The sequence below is a fragment of the Capsicum annuum genome, chromosome 7, assembly GCF_002878395.1.
Source record: "Capsicum annuum cultivar UCD-10X-F1 chromosome 7, UCD10Xv1.1, whole genome shotgun sequence".
Classification (NCBI taxonomy): Eukaryota; Viridiplantae; Streptophyta; class Magnoliopsida; order Solanales; family Solanaceae; genus Capsicum; species Capsicum annuum.
Window position 1 is genome coordinate 40,969,266 of NC_061117.1, and position 9,546 is coordinate 40,978,811.

At 29.8% G+C, this 9,546-nt stretch overlaps 1 long non-coding RNA gene across 1 annotated transcript; it reads left to right on the top strand.

Annotated features, from left to right (window-relative positions):
* Positions 1-2,751: 2,751 nt before the first annotated feature.
* On the top strand, positions 2,752-9,276 carry LOC107853362. Its single transcript, XR_007042714.1, has 2 exons — positions 2,752-2,782; positions 9,006-9,276. It is a non-coding gene; the product is annotated as an uncharacterized LOC107853362 (long non-coding RNA).
* The last annotated feature ends 270 nt before the right edge of the window (positions 9,277-9,546 follow it).

Consider the following 9,546-nt stretch of genomic DNA (forward strand, 5'->3'; position numbering starts at 1 on the left):
TAGGTAATTGTTTAAAATAACTATCCATAAAGTGTTGATATCTACCTGGTGCATTTTTATATCCAAATGGTAATACATTCCATTCATAAAATCCTTGTGGTACCGTAAATGCAGTTAATTTTTTAGAATCTTCTTCTAACTTTTGGTGGTAAAATCCTGATTTACAGTCAAATTTGCTAAAGTAATTATATCCTTGTATTTTTCTTATTTTTAATATCTTATTTGGTATTGGATAATTATATATCATAATTTTTGCATTTAGGTTTCTATAATCAATAACCATTCTACTTTTCCTCTTTTTGGTTCATTGTGTTTATTTACTATAAATGCTGGACTATTATGTTTGCTATTGCTTTTATGTATGTATTGTTTTTCTAATAATTCATCTATATTCATTTTAAATTCTTTTAAATCATCAAAGTTAATGTTAATGGTTTTTGGGTTATTATACTATTTTTATCTATTAGCTCAATTTTTACAGTAGTTTTATGTTTTTCTTATCCTTTTAATGGATCTTCACTGTATAGTTGTTTGATTTTTTCTTTATTATTTCTACCTTATCTATTGAAAATATAGTTATTTCTTCTTTATTTATTGAAAATATAACTAATTCTATAACTAATTCCAGACGAAAATAAAAAATTTACATATATAGTAGAAACAGATGCAAGTGAAAATAATTATAGAGGAGTACTTAAATATAGATATAAAGAAGAAAAATTAGAACATCATTGTAGATACTACTCAGGTACGTTTAATGAAATAGAAATAAAATGAGAGATAAATAGAAAAGAGTTATGTTCATTATATAAATGTTTATTAGCATTTGAACCATATATTGTATATAACAAGTTTATTGTACGAACAGATAATACACAAGTATGATGGTGGTTAACAAGAAAAATACAAAATTCAGTTACAACAAAGGAAATTCGGAGATTATTATTGAATATATTAAGTAATCAGTACTAACAAAAATGTTATTGCAAATTATATATCAAGACAAAGCTACACAGACTGATATTACAGAAGATGATACTCTAGAAAAGATACTCAAAACCCTAACCACGCTTTCACTAAAAGTCGACAGTATGAGTAATGAAATAGAAAAGCTAAAGACTAATGAAGTTAAACTGAAGTTTGAAGTTATGACCCAGATAATTCAGTAGTATGCAGAGCTATGTCGATCGGAAGACAATAAAATTCCAGAGCTAAAAGGAGACGTTGGGACATTCCATAAAACCGATAACATTTATCAATCTACTTTTGCAGGTACAAGAAAAGGAGTTAAGAGGAATCCAAATATGAACTTGAACAAGATATTTGACAAGACATTTATACCAAAAACACCAGAAGACCCCTTGTTCATTCCCCACAAACTACCACATATCTAGATAGCTTAAACCAAGAAAAGAAAGCCTTTAATCACATAACCAGATCATATATTGAAAATATCCACAAGATACAAACTTATCTAAATCTTAACCCCAGGCCTACAAACATCCAAGAACCAAATATAGATTTTATAACCCAAAAGTTACAAGGATACAATAAGTTAATTACATTACAAAAACAAGCCCAAATCTAGTTAAAATATGTTACAGTTATGGACTACTCAATACTGTATATACCTAAGACGGAAGTGAATTAGCAGCTATACCAGAGGTACGTAAAGCAATCACCACTTACAAAAAGATATCTAAAGACAATTTATTTTTTGTAAAATTCTATAAAGCACCAGCAGATATATTATATGATGAGATTAAACCAGTTATACAAGTCGTGAAAATAGGAATGATAAAAAATATGATCATACCAGAAGATATTGAACCACAGAGATATACTAGATTTTTATACAAATAAAAGGCTTATTGGAATATCCACAATTATCCAAGAGTTAGCGAATAATTTTCTAAATCAAAATTCGATTTGGAGTTATTATTCAAGAAACCAGATAATGATATATTCAAATTCAAGAGAGTTATGACAACCAGATATGCAGGAAGTCCAAAGATGGATTATGACACTACTTAATCCAGAAAGGCAACCTACTACCAGAGCAATTAAGGAAAAATTTATTTCAGAAGAGTTATTGACCAGATACTGTAAGATAATAACACATAAGTATCCAGACCATTTATGCTCAAAATGTCATGGAGAAGATAACGTTATACTGGAGGTTTAGTTACAATTAAGAAGAAGGCAAGAGTTAATCAAAACAAATACAGATGGACCAATGACAAAAAAGAAAGAGACAACAAACGAAGAAAAATCAGCCAAGATAAAGATGAAGAAAAGAAATCAAAACAAGATATTAAAGTTGAAAGTGACATGAGAATAGTTTTCTTGACTTATGAAAGAAGAGTTATGAAAAAAAGTGACATGTAAATAGTTTTCTTGACTTAGATACGTAAATTATTTAGCTTTTTGACTTTTTCGCAAAGGCCATTAATTAAGTTTTGTCTTTTTAGGACTTTTTGTAAAGATTAGTGTTTTCTACTTTTAAAAAGTACGACAAATGTAAAGACTTTTTGTAAAGTAGGAATAGTATATAGTTTACGTGTAAAGTAGGAATAGTAAATAGTTTACGCGTTTTTTTTTATCTTTTGTAGATTATAAGTAGGCAAGTCATTTGCCAAGAAAAGGCAAGACTTTCATGTGTTGAAAGCAAGCCTCCTCTCTTGTACACTAAAAACTTTTGAATATTTAATAAAAAAAAATATATTTCTAAGGAAAAGCTATGGATGAGCAAAGCACAGATTTATCAAATCTACCAGAACAGGTATTTTCATTTATAATTATGAATAGCTAAATTCATAAATTCCTGAAAATCATGATATAATAAAATAAGCTCATGTTAGTTACTTTATAGTAGAATTATTCGAAAAATAGCATGTTAAGAAGTTTATTAGAAAAGTGAAAAAGGAGAAAAATTTCCAAGAACTATGCCATCCTAAAGGTTAAACCGGTGAGGCAAAGAAGCTGTGATAGGGGAGTAACCAGAGTAGAGGCACTGTTTAGGAAAAAAGTATCTAGATTACCATGTTAATAGTAACCGAAGAACATGTTATTTAACAATAATCTAGTATATAGTGATCTAAGATGATCATATTTTGTTATGTATATGGTTGAAAGGAATATTTTGAAAATAGCATCACATGAAATAAAATGACTACCTACTTATCTGATGGAATGATAGACAAATTTAAGATACTTGTTTTGCATGTACTTAAGGATATAGAAATAGTAGATATAAGAAAAATTATATACGAAAAAGTATTTCATTTTAACGAAGAGTTATTAAGTTCTATAGAAAACTTACACTTATATAATGATAGCTACTGCTAATATTTAGATAGTTATTATTCAGATGGATATTATACAGATTAAAAATGTTAGAATATATAAGAAGAGTCAGAGAAAAACAAAGTTGGCTATATGAAGAAATTAATTATAGAAATCATCTTAGAAGAGGAAGAAGAAAATTAAAAGAAATATTAATTTGGATAGATAAAACCTTGGAACAACTAGAATTAAAAGATAGTTTAGATTATTATTTAGACATAGAATTATTCATAGAAGAAAAAGACAGGATAATTAATGAAACAAATAACCTAGAATTTAATATCAGATATAGTACAATTAGAATAAATTATTACAAAGAAATTTGCAGTATTACAACTACTATAGGATAAAATGATAAACTACGAATACTTAGAATATTGGAGACAAGATATGGAGCAAATAAGATTAATAGAAATACTTATGAAAAAGAATGTACTTGACTACATAAAAACTAGAAATATGGAACATATAGTATACCTTAAAAATAATATAGAAGAATTAATAAGGTTAAAATAAATAACTAAGGAATGCTATGACATAGTATTTCAATTAACATGATAGAACTAGTAAGTACTAATTATCTACTAATTATCCAAATACAAGTTATCCACGTAAATTACCCGCACTATCCGCACCTCCTTACAAGTGTTGCAGTATTATAACTACTATAGGATAAAATGATAAACTGCAAATACTTACAATACTGGAGACATGATATGGAGCAAATAACATTAATAGAGACACTTATGAAAAAGAATCCATTTTGTGTATTTTTTTTCTTATTGTTTTTTTAGTCTAGTCTAACTGAGCCCTTTTACATTTAAAATGTCTTTTATTTTTATGATTTTAAATATATTTGGTGAAAAATTTAAATTAAAATATTGTCAAAATAGGAAAGGATCATTTTTTTTTGAAACAGATTAAAAAAAAGGTAAGTAATTCTTTTTAATAGGAGGGAGTAATTATTTGCAATTTTTCTTCTTGTTTGGATAGAAGTAAATCTATCCTTGGATACCCTTCTTCCCCCACCATCATCTCAGCGACCATTCCGCAACGTTGAGCCTTAGCGAACAACTATGAAAGATTTTTCTTGATGGTATGATGTTGAAGTTGATCTAATGTGGAGATGCTAGACAAACCTGTCATGATCTTTTGTATTTTGAACAAACTCGAGGGTCCCACACATTTATGAATTAATTATGGAGGATTTGTCACTGCACACATGTTATGGAGGTAGGTAAGGTAATAAAGACTCTGTGATTCATGTTTTATGTCAATCATCTGTCCCGTATTGCATAACAAAAGAACCATCAATCTTCTGTCGGCTATGAAGCACTAGATTTGAGTGAGCGTCAAACAATATGATCAAACACATTAATATTTAAGTGAATCTGTTAGGAAACACCTAAACTATTGCACATTTGTAATATGCATACCTCAATTATCTAGTGTTTTCACTGTATAACTAATGTATCACATCCTGTATATCAAACACGGATAAAATTTCTTAAATAATTTTAATTAATCCGGGCTAGTTTTGAGCTTATTTATACACTTTAATCAGATCCTATTCACAGGAACGACACAAGTATAACAAGTCGTGGGAATACTTATATTTAATATTAGTATAGATTAAAACAAATTACTACTCCATGACATAAGTGATGATTGGCAAAAGATGAAACTAAAATGAAGTAGGGAGCCTTTGGAAATTAGAACCAATGTATTACGTACCTTGGCAGTGGCTAAGAAAGGGAAGATGAGGAATTAAGAAGAAGAAACCTTATGGGATTATTGAATCACATGAGTATAATATTTCAAGAAGTGGGCAAGGAGATAAGAACAATTAAACGAGACGCAAGTTAATTAAGTTGCCAAACTAATCAAGCAAGAAAAGACAAGAAAGAAATTCAGTCACAACGAAGGTGCCGTGACTCAATCAAAATCCGACCTTTTGTTCCATTTTGTTGATGAAAAGGGTATTATTGATGTGTTATTTATCTAGAAACACTAAATATTTGATGGACTGAGTAAGATCTAAATAGTATGCTTTTTTAATTTTCACCATGGTTGCATTAGGTAAAAGAAGATGATCAATCGTGTCTATTTAGTGAAAGTGAGTTTAATGCTGTTCCTTATAATCTACAAAGCAATTCAAGTGATGAATATTGTATTACTGATCGAGTACAATATGAGAGATTTGTAGTTAAAACTCAAGAATCGACTCTCATGGTGAGAACATGAATTTTTTTTACGAGACTTGAGAAGTCACGACCTATTCATTGGACACTTAATTAACTTGGTGTTGCCTTGATGCATCAGTGACATATGTGAGTTCGTTTAGGTAGATTGTGAGTTGTGACTCGTTGGATTTCTTGGGGTAAGATTTGTAAAGCAATGTAAAACTTTTTCCGAACTTCATTTATTGAATTGGTTGTCGAATAAGATTTATATCATCAAACGACTTCTAGATTTATCAAACTAATTTGTAATTAGGAAATTCACATATATGTTGGATAGGTATCTGCAGTCCACACTCCTCCCATGTTTAAAATGAAAATTATTTTAAATCATCTATTTTTAGTAAGGACGAAAAGTAAATGGCCCAGAGGGAGTATTAATAACGGTAACAAACACCATACATAGCCTAGAATGATCTAGATAGAAGTCAATACTAAAAACGGTTTCATGATGCCTTTAGACACAAACCACACCCATGTGCCATATGTTGTGAGTGTCTTGAAGGAAACCTGGGAACTGTTGGCTCAAATTTGTAGGAAGAGGACCTACGTTAAGCCCAATAAATCGAAATAATTAAGAATTTTGATTTATTTAAACTTACTCAGATGGGGACCGTACGTACAATTTAATACATGTTGTATAAATTGACTATTGGCGTTGATTTACTATTTGTTAGTTTAATAACTAAATTTTGTATAATGAAAAGAATTAGTACCAACTGCTACGATCAAGAACCAGATTCTTGTGATAATGAGTAAAGACCGTAAAACAAAGAACACACAATTTTACGAGGAAAACCTCCTTACTCATCAAGGAGTAACAACCACAACATACGATTTGTGGGATTTACCTACCAAATTAACTAATTTGAAAGAGCAATTTTATATTACAACTTTATAATCAAAAAGACTTACTCTAGTATCTTAACTATTTAGTTGACTCTAACTGCTCAAACTAACCAAGAAGGTTAGCTCCCTTGTCACAAGCGCCAAAAATCACACAAACTACAAGCACAATAGTGTGACTACAACTTAATAACTATCCTCTTACAGACTCAATGAATCACTAAACTAGACAAAGTGTCAAGAATAATCAGCTCAGAATTATTCTTGGTGCTTCAATAACTGCCCCATGCATGCTCTACTGCCTTAGGAGAGAAAAATTCTTTAGTGGATGCAATAGATCCTCATTCTTGTATTGGGCCTCTTCCTTATATAGTTGAATGTTAATTTAAAATCCTAATTACCACATAAGGTATTGTAATCCTTGATTGACACAACTTCCATAAGCAGAGTCCTTAAAGATTTTGTTTCTTCAATATAGGATTTTCCTTGATTTATTTTCTCTTTTACACTTGTTGTAACGTAACATGCAAACCCTTTCATTATGTTGTATAGATACAATTGTAAGAACTTGGATCACTTTGTCGAGATTATTTAGAATGCTATCCACTTCATAAATTTAATGTACTCTATATCCACATAATTTCTTTTTCATTTATTTTCTAGGATTAGGAATATGAAAAAAGGAAAAAGTGGAGTAGGGTGAAATTCAAGAGAGGGGGAGGAGGGGGGGGGGGGGGGTGAATTGAATTATTTTTTTGAGTTGATTGATCAGCTGTGTCAGTCAACTCACCTGCAGGTTAATATACTTAACAAAACAAAATTAAATAGGACTTATAAGTCTGAAAGTAAATAGACACAGTGTTTTATACCAGTTCAGATCACCAACGTGGTGTCTATTTCAGTCCCGTTGGGTTTCAAGGATTTTCTTTAGAGCTTAATGTGAGAACGAGTTACAGTAGAATCTGACAAGTTCTGAACTTTAATCTGTTGTAATTCAGATCTTGTGACACAACCTTAACTAGTACAACGAATGAACTGACTCAATCTTTTTCTTTTTTATTACTATTGTAAACTTAAAGAATTACAAAACTTTATGAAGACTAAATATGAGACAATGTAATAGTTTCCTGTGAAGTTGCATGCTTTGTCTTCTACATTTGATGTCTTTATATAGTCATCATCGTCATGTTGATTCTTTGCTCTAAAGGAAAATCAAATGGATTTCTTTCAATCAAGGATTTGATTTGATTCCTTGATAGAGGACTCTTATCGTTAGCGTGTCCATATCAGATATGCTCGTGCATTATGAAATGCCACTTCCATCTTCATAATGAGGATTCATATACATACATGTCCTTAACAGATATGTCCATGTAATTCATATGATCCTTTTCCTTATTTGGTCACCTTGTCATCTTGCCTTGATGTCGATTCTCTTCCTTGAACTACTCTTCGAGATTTTCTCCTCTAATGAGTATCTTCTGATTCCATACTTTTGGAATCCTTTAATCTTCTTTTTATTTGATTTGATTATTTCCATATATTCATGATCTCTGTGGATTACATTCAATCCTGAGTTCTTCTGGATTTGATCATCTTCCAAGTTTGGTCTGACAAGTTAACTTGGTTAGTTTGTCATTATTGAAGCACTAAGTGATTATATAAGAGGCTAACATAAGGTTGTAGGGACATGAACCTCTTTAATATTTTAAAACTTAGGGATAAGATACAAGTTAATTAAAATCCAATAAAGTTCTTTTTTATATTTATTAAATATTCTACCCTTTGTTCAATTCATTTAATAATTCAACTACTTTCATCTCTCTCCTCAACCTCCCTTCTTTCCGATTTTCTCGAGACCATAAAGGAGTTCAAATGCTTCAATCTTTTTTCCCAAGTCAAAATCTTCATCCTCTTATGCTCAAGTAAATTTAATCTTCTTTCCTGGTCAGTTTTAGATTTATTTTACTATATTTTTGTTACATTTAAGTGTAGTAAATTTGGATTTTTGCAAAAACTCGAGTGTTCTTGATTAAATTAGTCAAAATATGACATACTTTTAGTTAGCCTTCTTGATTCCACATATTTAATTGCTTTTCGCTTTGGATAATGCCTATTTTTTTGTTTGAATTTCTATGTTTATATTGTCTATCGATTTTGAATTTTTTTACTGTATTTTGATCGACTTTAATGGTGCTTGTGTTGCTCTCATTTGCTACTTATCTTTCATATTTAATTTGATCATTTCTTTATTTTTGTTAGTAGATCAAAGGATTAATGGTGGATATTCATTTAAGTGGCTATTAATAACTAGATGATAAATAAGGTTTAGTTGGTAATGATGATTAGTAGAAAATATTGATTGGTAATAAATGATGCTAGCGATAATTGATGGCTATCTAACAAATGAGAATTAGTGGCCATGTGGTAAATAGTTATTGAATGATGATTAGAGGTTATACGATGACTAGTAGTCAAATGAATTAGTTCACAAGAGATGGTAGAAGAGAAAAAATAGGAAAAGAAATCAACAGAAGAAAACATAAAAAAAAAGATTGACCACTAATGTAGCAGATGAGGAGAAGAAACCACTGATGTAGCAGAGGAGGATAAAGATGAAGAAAATAAAAAAGAAGACAGTCATGAAAAGGAAGTGGATGTGATGCGTATTGTTGAGAAACTCAATGATGAAAGTGGTATCAGCCAAAACAATTGCTAACATGTATTTGGTAACTTGAGAGAAATAATTTTTTTAATGATTTATTAGTTTAATGGTTTATCTTTTTATGGATAATTGGATAACATATGTATGGTAACTCAATGATGACAAACAATTTTGCTTTTTATGAAAGTTTTCTGAATTCATTATGAATATCTTAACTGATGGAATTATGTTGTGTTACTACATTGTCTGATAACTGATATATTTGATGGATTTTACTATAGAGGACCTTCTAAATTATTTATAGGCTTCTATCATTGGGAATTATCGACTTGAAGTTGATGTTTACTATTATATGTTGCATTGTGTTATCAAGTCAGTTGTTGTCATAGTTTTTAAAGGTCGATGGTAAATATTACAAAAGACATTATTTATTATTTATCTACTGCACTC